Consider the following 17,161-nt stretch of genomic DNA (forward strand, 5'->3'; position numbering starts at 1 on the left):
TAACAAATTCACTGCGTTTAGCAGTCAACGCCACTTGCCGTAAACCAATCACCTTAATGTTAAAGAATCAGAATGCTGCCAAAGATTAGATTAACTGAAGCACAATCGTGAATAGGCATATTTGAACGCCAATGCAGATAACCGTTGTTTTTCAGAAACATGTGGTTATGGCATTGCTTAAGTTCTTAGCAGGAAAAGAGTAGGCCTATCGGGAAACGAAAAAGACATCATTGACGAAATAAAATAAAGAATTCGAGTAACTTTGGAAACCTTTTTAATGACATGTGCAACTTTTGATACAAACACCACTTTGGGTTTGTTAGACTGAAGTGCGCGTCACTTTTGTATTGCTTGTTTTCGAATACCTCTGAACGTTTTTTTTTCCCCCCTTTTCCTCGGTATTTTTCGAAGGTCGTATAACAGCAATTCACACCGATGCCATAAATCACTGGCCACTTGGCATAACTTAGAAATAACTAAACTGATAAATGGTCACACGCCCTTACTTACAACACAAATTGTCAAAGTACACATACAAGATCATGAATGTTAAAGAGTATCTTTGTCAGATTTAATATAGGCACTGAAGCTTAAAACAGGTAATTTTAATTGTGTGGACTTACTCGTCGGTCTTTTCTTTTTTCTTTTTGCCCAACAAACACGAACACAGAATACCAAAAAATATTACTCACCTTACGTAAGATAAAATAACTGGGCATATCATATATTTTCCTCTTTGGTGCAGAATTGATTCAAAGGCCTATTATCCAATTTCACGCATTTCTTTTCATACATCGCACGATACGAAGGATTCAAGTGTACGCCCCAGATCGTGACAAATTGTGACAACACATCCCATAGTGTTACCAATCCATTATTTGTTTTTTTACACCACGACTAAAACTTCCTTAGTTCAGTCAGTTAATTGAATTATCTTCTTTCTTCCATCTGAAACATGCCCCCTCTGACGTGCGATAATATTACACCACCTTCTTGTAGGTTACGGCAATATACAACCTACGTCTTGGTTTTCACCGAGACCTGTTGACACGGAGATGCACCTTCACTCCTACTCTGATTAAAACGATATCGAACTGGTGGAGGATCTAGGGTTACAGGCCTGTTGTTCGAGAGCCTTTGCTGTTTTTATAATTAATGAACTTCGATTGAAAAAGCACTCAATCTAGATTCATCTTAATCTTCCAGGGTCTTCAGTATTTGAATAATGTTAAAATGATACGCTCTTGCTGTGAAAGATACTGCGCAACCCCCTGTGTCGAAAGTGATTGAAGGGCAGACATGGTTACAAGCGGGGTTTGTTCAATCTTCCATTTAATATCGTTTTTGCGTTTTTACGCTTTTGCCATCTTTTACTCCTTGACTCCGTCTTGGTCATCTGCATATGCTCATCTATGAAGCACATATAGGCGCAAATAAATCAATTAAATGGAGGTGGCGTTATTTTACAAAGATGCAATTCGTGTCTGTGTACAGGCACAGTAACAATATGTATTATCAGTATGAAGGGAGGGTACGGAAATAAAAAAATGAAGTATATCTGAATCATAGTGCATTTTATGTACGGATTATAGATATTTACCAACATTCTCACATGCGTTCGCATTAGCGCACACCCACGCACACACATAGAATACAAAATAAATCTCATTACTCCTGTACACTTACCAATTCCGATTTCAGACTGGGAAAAGGATCGCGTTAAATGCATGTACTTTTTTACTAACATTTCTGCCCACCAATCCTAAGAAAAATTTATGGAATGAGAAGAAAAATATGCAGTGGGCCTGCAGATACACTAGTGTTAGTGCATCGTGCTCAGTACCGTGGAGACCCGATGTTATTTCACGTTTCATTGGAAAAATTATTCCCTTCGTAATGGGGTCGAGAGACCTTTAATGAAAACGAAATTCAAACGCCGAGATTTGATATCGATTGGCGAAATGTAGATGATGGCGCGGCCTTCATTTTGTAAAAGATAATGTCAAAACATCTCTCCGTACTAGCTAGATGTTTTAAAGAAAACAGGTGGTGGTGATAACAGACAAACGGTGTGTTGTGGAGAAAAATTGACCAGTTTGCCAAATAGTTAATTAAACATAAAGCAACGGATTCGGGGACATCCACAACCCAATGAACGTCATCAATAAATCCAAAAATCCAATCACTCACAGAGAAACGATATGCTACCAATCACTCATGGATTAACGATATGCTACCAATCCGTATTTCGAAGTTTGATTCAGGATGGGTTATTCGAATACAGTTTGAAATTATCAGAATATTCATTTTGTCTTGGAACCATGCACTGTGTGCACGTGATTGGAGCTCTTGGAGTAATAATCCGATCTTAATAGCAGACCATTTTCCTTATTAATGTAACCATTATACACGTGATTGTGAAACAATATTCGTTGCACCATCGAATGGTTTTGATGCAGTAAATGGGCGGCAGACCTGGCGTTATATAGGATCATATTCATCTATTCTGATGTAGGGACACATTAAAAGGCACTCTACACGCGTTTGAAGATGCCCCACGGGAATATTTATATCTTTCAAAGCTCTTTAAATTTCCCAATTCAGACTTCAAAGACGATAAAACCTCTTAAATAGAACTTTATCTGAACCGTACCTAGTGACTTTATTGTTTTCGTAGCCTTCTCGGATGGTCATGACAGCTACCAGCGTCTGTATCATACTTGACACTGAATCATTTTCTTGTATTATAAGGTGAAAAGTAGGCCATGCTCTTGAAGGACATGAAAGCAGATGTCCTCCTTAATGCCTAGCCAGTCATTAAGAAATAAATTACTTAATTAAAAAAGGAATTAAACGTCGAATCCAAGTGCAGGGATGACTTGAGCAATTAGTAATGAGAAGGAGAGTGTGCACCTTTTTTCCCCTAGTAAAATTCGTTTTGGTGGAAATATCGCGTATATATTACCTTTTAGCTGCTATAACTACTAGAAGTAGTGTCACGTATCTACTATTTCTTTTTAACAACTGTTTACCACAATCAACTGTTGGTACTTTTTGATAACATGAATGCGCAAGTAGAAATTTTAAGCGCACAATTAATACCATGGATTAATTTCTTGTTTCTCATCAATTATTTTATATGAACAAGAACATACTTCTACGGTAGTCTTCACTAGCGTTAACCCAACGATATACACTTATTGATCTAACGTTAATTATTTACAAGATTCATGCAACTTACATTTTCTGAAGTCTGTAAGACCAAATACTTCTCACGCATAAGAATACTACGTTTCAAAAATGTTGATGTTGATTCTTTTTTTTCCCCTTTATGCTCTTGCAGTCATATTTATAGCTTTATGAAAACAGATACCGCACACCTCTACGGTGTGGGAAAAGTCAACCGTTAAAACCGAATCTCGGGGTAGCTTTTCAAGTACAAACCGAAGCACTATTCTGAGGGGGTCAATTCGTATGTCAATTAAAAGGCGATAATCATCTAATGTGGATCTAGTGCATGGCGTGTTATGTGTGAACTCACTGTCACCGGAGCAGTAAGGTTTAATTATTACATATGCAGCGCCCACGTACCCCATATGCAAGATATATTTTTTTTCATAGAGCTAGCAGCTTTGCAAGCTTCACGTGTTCAAAACTGAGTTTTAACACTGCGCACGCGTACTTTCGCCTAGCTGACAGGCACACTAAACCATCAGCATCATAAAATGTCGAAAACGCACACAACGCGCACACGTATTTTGCACGTGATTCGACCCTCAATGCGTCAATTCTAAGCTGCTTTGCTTGATAAGCTATTTAGACAGACTCAAAGATTCACTAATTGTAATCATTAACACTAAATAACCATTGACGTATGTATGTTTCAAAGAAGGAAATGAATGAACACAAGAGAAGTGAATAAAACTGATTATAAAGGACAAAGAAAAGAAGGGAGATCAGCATGGGATAATTTTACTTAAGATGAATATTCATTACTTTAGGTACTGTCGCCTGGTCTCCGTTTTCTAAAAAAAAAAATCCTTAAGGCGAAGGCCGTGTGGCCATGTGGATGTCCATGAGAGTGCTGTAACAGTGTTCCTGATAGGGTAAGATGTGTGCATGCGACCACGTAACGTACGTTAATTGATAACAAAGATGTTAGCCACTGGAACTTTTTTTGTGTGTGTTTGTGAAGCTGGGACCAGATGTCAAAGCAGAAGTCCAAGCTAATCAATGTTATATATGCCTAAAAACAGAAATACCCATGACATAGCCGAGATATAACTAAGATTCATTATCAAGTTTGAATACACCATTTCCAGACGTCTGGCGAAACCATGCTGTCATGTACGTGCACCATAAACTGACGGGTCCAAACGGCAGCTTATGCAATAAAATCCGGTTAACATATTTAAATATATTTCCTGAAAAAATGATCAAAGAGAACGCATCGAAGGTGAACTTCAGCTGAAAGTCGTACGGGACGTCTGTTGTGTTCAATGATGTGAGACACGGTAGGACATACATGTATAATAAAGATGAAAGAACGGATATACATGTACTAATCGGAAACCAGCTTTCAATGTCCTCCTTTCTAAAACATGTAGATAATGGATTAATGTCATATTCATGATATCTGGATTTGTTTGATAGGAAAAGGGAAAAGGTATTGAAAAATTAATCGACGTTGGGAGCTTTGTGATTATTGAAATGGCGGCACTACAGTTCACAGACCATGTGACACAGTAGAGATCACTCGACGGTATTCCGCTACCTTACATCTTCTGCCGGTTGCCAGTGACCAGTGGCGGATTTAGAGGGGTCCTGACCACCCCTTCGATTCTGAAAAAAAAATCACACCAATGGTCCCCTCTTGAAATTATAATTTTGACTAGCTGAATCATAGTTTTAAACCATTCTAAATGGCACCGTTCGCTCTCTAAAATACCAAATTTTCAGGGCCCTAAGGCGGGCCCCGAACCCCACGCCCTTGGTAATCATTTTAAACACCTAACGGGAACATATATCATCACTTTCCTCTGGCAGGGAGCCCTGTATAGTTTATTACAGAATTGAATAAATTCCAATTTTCGGCTTCAATTCTTCTGTGGCAACGGTGCGAGACAGAGCTGGGCCCGTGACTCGAAAGCATCGCGTATTGCGAACAGCGATATCACACAGAGGCTACAATGTATTATATGGGGCGAGTATGAGCGAGTTATGGAATCGAGACGCTTGTGCTCGGTCGCAATGCGCGATGCTTTCGAGTTACGAGGCCCTGACACCTTCAACGATATTTATGCGCTGTGCGGTTCCCACGGTGTTTACCGTCTAAGAAGTAAACAACGTAGGTTTAATTAATCTGAATTTGACCTTGGACATAATATCGGCTTATAATATTGTTGGGCGTATTGTGTTCATTCAAGAAACTACGTTTTAACCCTTAACGATTGAGACAAGACGTCCGGAAGTAATGCCCCAGGAAACAGTGTCGGTGAAAACAGACTGTGATGGTTTTTGTCCATGCCAAACTCTAAAAGACCCACCGGCCATACACATATGTAGCACACTTCCCACTGATCATTTCATATTCCGAATCCTACCAACTATATTTGTAGTACCAGTTGAAGTAATAGGGTTTTGAAGATGTTATAATTGATCCTCCTTTTCAACTGCGTAGATACACGTGCTACTTATTAACAATGATGTTGCATTTCATTTATGTTTTCATTTAGTTTGAGTTTGCTTGAGTGTATATGATGCAGGGAATTTACCAAACACAGGCAGTACCGATACTTTTTTTTTGTTGGGGGGGGGGGGGGGGGGGGGGGAGAGACGTATTACGTCTTGACACCCAGGTAAGTGCATTTCACGTGGTCAGGTCACGCCACGAGGAGTTATCTCCCATCATGTTCAGAAAATAAGCGTCGTTTTGGGAGACAGACCATGGCGTGAGGCCCGTTAGACGTTATTTTTATGTTCCTTTGGTTAACTTCGGTACAGTAGCGCATGAAAATATGCGGCAGAAGTACTGTGCCAATTGAAAACCACACACCTCTTCCTTTTATCTCCAAGGGAATACTGCAGAAGACATTGTGACTATAATAGACTGTAACTAAATTTCACAGCGCATGATGGCTGTCAGACTTATCCTTGTTATGGCGCAAAAATAACATATTTATGAATGGTACTATCACTGGTTATGGGCTATATCAAAGGACTACCGGCGCAATAAAACATATTTAGATTACATAACGCTTCATAATTGTCCAATAAAGCTAAGTGAATCACATCCATTGCACACACACTGTCTGTGTTTGCATAATAATTTCTTATTTAACATGGCAGTGTCGATATATATGAAGAATAACCACATCTCACAGGGATATGACAACGTGAAAAAAACAGAGACGGTAGACAGCTTAAGATACAACATGGGAGCAGTTCATTTGGATTAAAACGACAAAAATCTATTTCAATACTTAATTGTGGTCCCACATAGATATATTTAATGATTCAATTAGTCGGCATAAAACGCTCTATTGCATACTATTATACATGCGCATTATATATATATATACACCGACGACAAGCAAAAAAGCATGTATGCTTGAGGGATTATTTACCACTCCGCCGGTTAGATACACTGTACATACGCAGACACATTCGTCACGTCATGGTATGATGGGAACATTTCTTTGGCGCCACTTAAATTTAACGTAAAACGGATATTGGTGTGGAAACGCATGTAGCGGTTAAGCGTGTAGTTTTTTCTCCCTGCGTTATGCGACAATGATGAGGCAGAAATGGCACTAAATCCCTGCAAAAAAGATTGTGGTTATAAACATTTTTTTCTAACCAGCAATGATACACATGGCAAAATTGGTTAATGCTTAACACTGGGAATAAAATGGATATTTTGTTTTGTATCTTTTGCTTAATTAAATGAACAGACGGGATATGCAGCTAGACGAGGCAGTTCAATAACGGTAAAAATCGACGAACGAAAGTAACAAGTATGCTTTTACCCCCTTTCATGCTCTCTCTGGGGTAGCACTTTCTAATTCATATTCGGAGTATTGATTGTACACATTGCCTAGAAGTTAAACGATTTTCCTCTATTTGGCAGAGCGGATTAGAGTGTGGGGGAGGAATTGATTCATTTATTTATTAGTTGATCCATTAATTGATTAGTATTCGTTAACAAAGAGGAAACAGGGGGCAGATAAGGCATGGCGACCTTCCAGAAAATGGCCATGGTTTTCTTGAAATATGTTATCCCGATGCGATTTGAACTTTCTGATTGACTTTGAAGGACTACAAACCCACTTGGTACATCGTTAAGTTTTCTTACCGCGACATCGCTCCATTTCCGTCGGTGATGACATGTATAATTGAACACATACGTACACACATAGTACCCTCTACCAGGGCGAGTGATAGATTTTTTACAGATATTCACAGATACGTCTCTAGCTAGATAGATGGTGAGTTGAGCCCTAAATGACCATCTATCTAGCTAGAGACATATCTGTGAATATCTGTAAAAAATCTATCACTCTCCCTGGTAGAGGGTACACACATAGGCTAGTAAACAGAAAAGGCAGTGCGACAAGGGCGAATCTTAATTTTTTCAGGGGAGGAGGGGGTCATAATTTCCCGCTCGCCTGTTGTCAGGAACAGTGATTTCAGAATAAATGAGGTAACCTGACGTTCTGCTGCTGTTTTCCTTTGAACAGAAAGGGAAGGACAGAATTGGTGTTCTTGATTGCAATACGTAATCTCAGCATAATCTAAACCGCCTACGACACCATCCAGCTGAGCCTCGAAAATGTGGCCTAGAAAATCAACTTTTCCCTGTGAGAAAAAACTCATCGCAGCGTTTCCACTGGCAAGTGGAATAGCATTGGCGAATAAGCTAAGCGTGGTAATACTCTTCCCTGCAGGCTTGGTTTTCGTGCTTTTTTCCAGTGTTTTAAAGTGAAATGTGTATAAATATTTTAAACAACAATCAAGCATAAATGAAATGCATTTCGATTTTACTATATAATTAACCTTTATGAAGCATCGTAACAAAACTGGAAAGTCACCATACTAACAAACAAACAAACAAAAAATAATAAATAAATAAATCCGTGTGTCGGAGGACCCTGTCTCACACTCCCATGCCAACCAAGAGGACATGGTCGAATAACTGAAGAGTCACCTGTGTCCACGACACACGTCACGTGTGTTTTCCAATCTGGAATAATTGTCTATCGATGAATTTAGCGGGTCATGTGGTCAGCAAAGCAATAACTCACCTCTTCCGCGTTGCTACTCAAAATGAACTTGTGCAGAAGAATTAGGTTTGGTCTTTCTTTAATTTCGGAAAGGATATGTCACTATCTGCTTTCATTTTCTTTCATGCAATGACGAGAGGACATTAATGTTCTACCTGTAGTTCGGCTTCTTGTTTCAGAAATGCATTTGATGAATTAAACAAAGAGAGTAATCGCTAAAACAAATGAGGCAAACTAATACACTGTACCTTCATCACGCACGTACCTGTTCTTTCAAAATGTCAAAACAGTGACATTTATAAGTCGATTCTTAATTCACACGCCTTTTTACACGACTTAAAAGGGATTAAGTTGTTTTGATGTACATGCTATGTGATATTTGCATATGTATTTAATCATCCATCTATATGTTTATTCGTTTCGCACAATGGTAAGTCTACGCAGAACCTAAGGTTGTCCTTTATTTCAGGATACAATATCTCGCTCGCCATCCCAATCGACATTTTTACTAACCTTTTGCCAATCACATTTGTTTGAAGTGCAATTTATACAACAGGCACTCTCTTACTCACACACAAAACACACACGCGCGCACGCGCGCACACACATACTGGGGGTACACACTCGCACACTCACACACACACACACACACACTTATATAACCCACACTGTCCAATTCTAATCCTTCATGCCAATTCAACACAAGACCCATTGATCTTCATTATCGCCATTAGACCTAACTGTCGACAAACCTCCTTACTCATTCTCTCAACTTTACAGCAATCGCTGTGAAAACCGGCAATATGACACCAGTTCTTACGAGTTCTCCTAGCTCTGCTAACTATCTTCCGGGCACAAATAAGCACAATTAATGATGATGACCAAGTCTTCAAAGCCACCAGAGAAGCCACCACAATCCCGGCTGGAATTGATCAAGAGTAATTAATGTGATATAAAGACACGTTTGTGGTGGGGGTTTCTCTGCTAATGGGGCTTATTTCAGGAGAACGATACTTTGATATCAATATCCAACAGAAGTAAAAGCAAATGGAAAAGCTACAAAGTCGCTTTGAATCCTGGAGGAAGGTCAGAAGAACGTGTAGGCTGGATGCGTCGTGTTTTTCTGCGAAAATAATAAACTGAACAAAAAAATTGAGAAGAAAATCTGCTCTAACTGATAGGGAATGTTCGGTGGTTTTTCTTGTTAAAATGGCGTGTTGAATAACGATTCATCACGCTTAAACACCAAGCGCAGGTTTGGCACTTACAATTTCGTCCTTATCTCAAGTGTACAAGATGGACGCAGCACAAATGTTTGTCTCGGGGGTCCACTCGGATACTTCTTCTATGCGACCATATGAATATATTTACAAGATGATAACAAATGATTTTGTACACGAAAGGCATCAAAACTCGCATTAAGAAAATCTAATGATTCAAATGCAATTATAAGCTCTAGTAGACCGGTGTAACGAAACTGTAGGTCCGTGTTACAGACAGTCCGCCCTCCTAACCTAAGTGGGGCAAATCTAGGACGAGGCTTACCGTTAAAAATGAATGGGAAGCGGGATTTTTCCCATGGGGGGCTCTCTGCCACATTACACCGGGATATATATTGCAATACATTTTAACAAAACAATGCCCCTATCACAAACCGCTTCACACTTCTTGTCCGTGATCCTCCAATTTCTTACAGTTCATGACACCTTGTAGAATCTGGACTTTAGCGCCATTTGATAAAATATATCTACCAAGGCTTACAACGTCGATATCAAACGAAACACGTGACTATATAACTGCGTCACGTGCCCTTCAACGGACCTGTGTTTATGACGGACGCGGTAAATTTCAACCAAACGTGTCGTTAAATGCCAGTGAGGCATACATGTGCGTGAACATACATATGGAGGGCTGAAAATATATTTTAAAAACTGTCACACCTCGTACAATCTACATGGGTGCCAAGGAATGCACTTTCATCAAAGGAAGAAAAGTTAAGCAATGCTGCATGTCTGCAATACACGCAGTCCGAGTTACAGATCAAATATGATGTCTAGATACAAAACTGACCGCATGCATTTCAGATAAAAAGAGGCAGAATACGTCAGATGATCGATGAGAATATTGCACCTTTAAAGATACCTACATATTGTTCCTTCTGAACTGAAGCGGCGTGTGTCCAGCAAATGGGTGAGGGGCAATCAAGACGTATAGATTTTTGAGCCATTCAAGATTAATGAGGCACTATGCATGTCTTGTCCATGAAATTGATGACGTCCTTAAGTCAGAAGTAGTCATTGACAACCCGTTTCCAGAAAGGCCAGTATGCCTCTCATTATACCAGCAGCCGGGCGGTCAGTAACCTTATTGAAATATTGCTGACGGACACGTGCCCTTTCCGGATCTAAAATTGGTATCTCGGATATTAAAGCATTTCAATAATCTCTTATCCGCCTCAATAGATGTTAACTAATATTAGAATCAACTGAGAACAGAACAATAATGATGAAAGCGTTATAATTAAGATAAAGGGAAAACATAATATTAGGGATCAAAACAAATTTGTGTCTTTACTTGGGCTTTGCCTCAAATAATCCCCACAGTCAAATAAATTGCTTTTTTATTAGTTTTTCAGATAGCTGAAAATTGTTTTATATCTCTAAGTGGCAAATGCAGTAAAACGAACAAGAGTATACCACCGTCACCCAAGGAAACCATTTAGTTTGAATAAAAATACAGCACAGCACATATGCAAACAATGACTAATTAAGCTTTACCAGAGTGATGGTTTTCAGAGAAACTGCTTCAGCCACATTCTGTTATTATCTTGAAGGGGCATAGAGACCCATAATGGGGGTTCAATTCTCGTTAATATGAAAAGCATTTCACAAAACAGATAACACCTAGACTGTGACAAGAAATAAATTCACACCCGAGTACTTATTATTATTATTATTATTATTATTATATACTGAAGTCAGGTTTTTCATGATGTGGAAACCAAGTGACTAAAACATACTTAGGTATATTCTGAACACCGTTCATGAACGAAACAACAAATCAGCAAAGAATTATGATATTATGTAATTATACAAATATAGATGCATTTAACATACACGTTTAAAGAGATAATAACTCTTCGTATGACATCTATATTTCACAATAAAAACATTGTGAACAACTCATAGAAATATAATATATTCTGTTATGCCACAAAAACGGCAGTTATAGCTATTATTCTGATATCTGAGCTTGTCTATAGACCACGTGACCTCCATTGATGGCTATACTCTGTTATAATCTCTTAAGAGATAATAGCAAAAAAACGACCTTTTTCGGAAAAAAAAACAGGGACTATCTTTGAATGTAAAAATGGATTCATTTACCATTGGTAAGTATGGGAAAATTGTTGTTTACTCCAGGAAAATTCATTTTTTTCCAAAACGAAGAGTTATTATCCCTTTAATAATCAGACTTATATCTACTTTAGAAACGTAATAAGCTATTACTTACCAGTTTAAGGTACCAACATCCTGTCACTTGCAATACTGTCCAGATATAATGACCGCAATTAACGCACAACCCAGAGCGTCCTGAAATTGTGGTGACATTTTATTTGTTAACCACGCACTAATTTACAGGTATGAATTATTACCTAACGTCTATGTTGACGCCCAAAGTTTAAATCAAACAATTAAATCTCGCACAGTATAAAAAAACTAGTAACCAGCACCTGAAGACATCAGCTCAAATATACATTATTACAACACGTCAATATTAACACCCAAAGTTTAAATCAAATAATTTTATTTAGCCCAGAATATACCTGTAAACCTAGTAACTACTGGTATAGTACCTGAAGACATCAGCCCAGATAACAATGACGTTTTCTTCCAGCGCTGTACTGTTCAACTAAATACTCTGTTCAAATGGTAATACTTCGGAAAATACAAAGACTATTGCGCCTCATTTTCCAGAACTAGGAAAGCAAGCAGATTACTGCTCCTTTAATCTGATAATACGGTTTCGCTAAATCACTCTGCGCATGCGTGGGACAGGGAACCATTCCTCAAAGAACCCGTGGCTGGTCAGCTACCACCTGTATTGGTGTACAGTAATCGTAATTGTGATCGATTACCAGTTTTGATTTACCCTTCTCTTGAAAACATATATTATTTACTTAAACCGTACGATGACTGCTTGTTTTCCATGAGCAAACTGAAAGTACTACCTACATGTATTCTCATGGTATAAGATGCTAAATTCACTACTGAGTTCTTTTCTACTCTATTGCCTATCTATTAATGACTTAATCACGGAAACCTATGAGCGGTATCTTTCGTGTGTATCAGATTAAAAACAAAAAAGATCGAATGTAATCCTGATTATTGTCTACATGTAGGTCATGTACGTTTAATTTTCTCAAAGTTTATGATCTAACAACTTTGTAAATTGTATAAAATTGTATAAAAAACTAAACGTGTGGGATGACATAAGCCTAAAAATATCTTAAAATATCCTTTTGGGGCACGTGATCGCCGTATATCCCCCATAATTGACGGGTACGTTCGATTAAAACATGTTACATGTAAGTATATAAGCTTAAACACCTCTTTAATGAGTATTGTAATAGCACAATTTTGAGCGTATGAAATCACCCTGATCCCAGCGTATTTTAATGAAGATGAAAGCAGCGTATGAAATTGTATTTGATCATGCTCAAATCATTCTGTCTCCCTCCGGGTATGCGAATGTGCCAGTACACCAACATGTGCCTGCGTTTACGGCGTATGTCTTGCGAACCCCTTACGTCTGTCTGCATATTGGGAATTTTTCTCATACGTTAGCGCTATACGCTAGATGTGACATTACCTTTATCACTACACATCACACGAAGACAAACTATTTCCTACCTTTTGTCGCCTAATGATAATAATAATAATAATAAGATTCTTATATGGCGCCTTACATTCTATCTCAAGGCGCCTTACAATAATGGCTAATATACTAAAATCATTAAAATGACTACAATATTTTAATCATAAACTCTCATTGGAAACCATTTAAAATTTACACTACTAAAAATCAATCTTATTAAAAAAAAAAACATATATATATTAAAATAAAATCTAAGAGATATAGACAGAATTAAAAAAGTGTGTCTTTAAAAGAGATTTAAAATTGTCAAAGTCTTCCGTTTTCCTAATAAAATTTGGTAGACCATTCCACACTCTTGGGGCGTAGATTATAAAAGCACGATCTCCATAACTTTTTAGGCACCCCTTCTCTAAAACAGAATGTTCTAAAATAAAATCATTCTCGGTATTAAAACGTGTGGACCGCCGTGGTAAGTTAAAACAGATAAGATCAGATAAATATAATGGTCCTTGTGAATGGATCGCCTTAAAAATAATACAGAGTACTTTAAAATCAATCCTCTGCTTCACAGGCAGCCAGTGTAATTCTTTCAGAATGGGAGTGATATGGTGTGTACTATTGTACTTAATTTGACAAACCAGTCTTGCAGCTGAGTTTTGAATAACTTGTAACTTTTTAATCTGATAGTCACAAATACCAAACATCTACGTGTTATTCGTACAATGTAGCCTACATCTACGTGTTATTCTCCTGTTGACACACGGGCTGCAACAATGAGATCCAAAGTGAATCCAGGCGCATTATCGAAATTAGATAAATTAGCCGCATAGCCTTGCACAATTTGGACAATTTTTCAAAAACCGTTGGCACCCCTCCCCGATACCTGTATATATATTAAGCCTCTCTCTCATGTCCCACTTGAAGTTCCGGTAAAACTTGAAAGAGGCGTTTTATTTGTCCAAGCATAAGTGATGTATCGATAAATTCGCTTTTATGGTACGATTAAAAGAAAAGACGGTATCAAGTTAGATGGTTTCAACCTGATTGAACATGCCCCTTGACTACCCACAGTTTTCTAATCCATAGTTGCGACGCCACGCTCAGGAAACCCTCAAGGAACTGTCTTTTTAAGTGAGTTGACCTATAAAATGTTTTGAGATTCCACCCGTCGAAACATATAACCTTATTCAAACGATCATCTTGGGCATACGTGTTGATACAATATCAAGATCTTAACAACATTTTATTCTGCGATCTCCGTACTTGTACATGAAACTCGTTAAATGAACACACGTACATGTACATCACTATTCAAGAAAATCCACGAAGTGCAGGCACTAACACTGTCGTACAATGTAGAAGTACATTAAGGCTGTTTGTAATTTCCACCCAAGCGGTCGTTAAGCCGCCGATATGAGGTGAATTAAATGGAATAACAACGCCTTCCCAATTATTTTCCTTCTCATTTAGAATATGCGTCGTCTTAAAGACGTTTTTATTATAAAAAGGTAGCGCTGCTTTTTTCAATTAACATATGCACAAGTGTTAGATAAAAAACGTTATTTGGTTTACCTGGGGTATTCAGTTCGCTGTTCAGGTGGTCGGTATTAGATCAGCTAGAAAAGAAATCATCTCTCACATTTTTCCTCTTCAAATCGCCCTGGAATCTCATGAAATACAGAGTTGCATGTACGTGCATCGGTATGCAGTCAAAGGTTAAATACCTTTTTGCGGTTTTATCCGATGCAAATAACTCACTGTTTTGCAAATCGGAATCGCTGTTATTAGTTAGCAGTCGGGATGCTAATAAATCGACATATAATTTCCGTTTCTCTTGAAAATAACGTCGAATGTTCCCCAAAGCACATTTAGATTGCAGTTAAGAACATCATGCCAATTAAAAAACGTTTCTCCGAAATGGATGGGCATGCGCATACCGGTAGACGCGATGGGCCTAATCACGCTACGAGCTATCAACTTAGCTTTAAGGTTTATTTAAAGTGAAATTGTAAAAACAGATTCATAAATGTTTGCCTACAAAGACGCGCGTGAAGATCACCGAACCGAATCAAGTTTGTATAAAATAGCCTTCGAAGAGTAATTTTTTGTAGTGGTAGATAAAGCACAAGGTTAGGTCATCTCGTCTAAGAGGACATCAAGTCGCCAAAGTTAATAAATATACATGTGTAAAGGGCAAAGTGGATCAACAAACATTGAGAAAATGATATTTGAATGACAATGAAAAGAATAAAAAACAGAAAAAGATATAAGACGTACCGAGTACATACAGTTAAGTATCGGATTTTCTTAATTTGTACTGGGGACACCATGGTGCTGGGAGTGATTTGGGCGCCAAGAGGCCTAAGTCAAGTCTATACCGTGGGTCCATATATTCAGTGCTCGGTTTCACAATAAATAAATAAATGAAAATTAAATCTCATGTCTTCGTACTTAATTTAGTCTGCGTAAATTGCATAAGTGCATATCTGTTTTAAAGTCGACTTTGCGATACTGTTAAGGCAGCGATGGCGTCCGCAGCATATAAATTTAAAGGCGTCTGGTGGGGTTTATACTTTGAATTTTGTATCAGCTTATCCCACACTATTGACAGTCATTCAAATAGAAAGGAACTCATCAAGCCCATTCAATAAAGGTATGGCGCACGCGCATGTTCAAGTAGCAGTGTGCACATGATTAGTTACATGTAGATTAATCACGTGACTTGTGCTTAGGGGAACACGTGACTGCCACGAGGCGAATGAATATGATTTAGATGACCGAGTGGAAGCAGAGTGGAATCCCTGTACTTGACTTCCCTATCGCAGTTTCTGAGGCCCCTATTTAAAATATTTAAGTACGCTAAACCTGGCTGAACGCATCCACAACTTTGGGGGACACGTCTTATTTATTTATACATTATTATCTGAAAACTCCGAAAACTATTTATAGATTTACTTTGACCAAACGGTTTCAGATTTCTTGTATGTTAAAATGATCATTCATCAACAATTTGGTATATATTGAGGTCTTGCCTTGGTTCCACGGCAACAAGAAGACACTCCGATGTGTTTGTTGAGACAAGCCTTTTCAGGTAACAGCTACAACAATTTGTAACTGCAATTTATCGGTTGCATTTTTGCGCACTCCATGGCCATCTATCTAGTTTTACCACTGACTCTGTCAAACAAAATGAGAACAAGTTGATATTGTACTCCGAGAATACGCTCAATGAGACAAGCATGGCGACATCTCATCCTTGTATGCATTTAATTGAAAAGTTATACGAGGTTTGTGTTATTTTAGCAATATATGGCGTCGTGTGTGTTTTAGCACGTGTTCGCGTTTGAAAGTAGATGTAGGTGTGTGTATGGGGTTTAGATGCGTGCACATGCGTGTATATACACGTACGCATGTGTGGGTGTACTAGTAAATGTGCATGTGTTTGTTCGAGCATGTCTTAGTGTGCCCGTTATTTCTGCCAAATCTATATTTAGGTACTGACTAGCGAGAGACGGTTTGATTGTCTGTGATTCAGGCTAATCCCGTTATCAAAACTTTGACCCCGTGGGTGAGAGGCGTGATATGTCTGTAACTGTAATATCTTACAGCCTAGTACTTGTGTTCTAAAAATGATCATCAAACTGCAAAATCTGGAATAGGACAGGGATTGGTCGGAGAGCCGATAGCTCTGCACAGCAGGCTTTGCGAACTTGATGGTCCAACTTCAGAATAACTAGTCGGTTGACAGCCGTAGACATTTCATACACCAAATAAATTATACAGACCGATCCCTATCCCCGCCCTTTGCAAAATTTAGTGACTGAATCAACCCCGTCAACGAAACAGCGGCAGCTGGAGGGATTGGACTGGAGTTATGATGATAATATCTCCCAACGCATTCACTTCCGAAAGAATCTAACTCATGCCATCAAAACATCAAGCTGTTTTTACAGCGGATCTCGGACTGAGCAAATCTTTTCAAGTGTGAGTGAGTGCTTGCG

At 38.4% G+C, this 17,161-nt stretch overlaps 1 protein-coding gene across 1 annotated transcript in view; it reads right to left on the bottom strand.

The window, feature by feature from the left end:
* LOC106161224 (FMRFamide receptor) overlaps positions 1 to 11,869 on the bottom strand; it is a 38,318-nt gene extending 26,449 nt beyond the window's left edge. Inside the window, exon 1 of the mRNA XM_013538117.3 lies at positions 11,796 to 11,869. The gene's annotated coding sequence lies outside the window, so the exon portion shown is untranslated. The remainder of the gene's footprint in view (positions 1 to 11,795) is intronic.
* Positions 11,870 to 17,161: the final 5,292 nt, after the last annotated feature.

This window comes from Lingula anatina, chromosome 9 (genome assembly GCF_051362555.1).
Source record: "Lingula anatina isolate TDL-2025a chromosome 9, LinAna3.0, whole genome shotgun sequence".
Lineage (NCBI taxonomy): Eukaryota > Metazoa > Brachiopoda > Lingulata > Lingulida > Lingulidae > Lingula > Lingula anatina.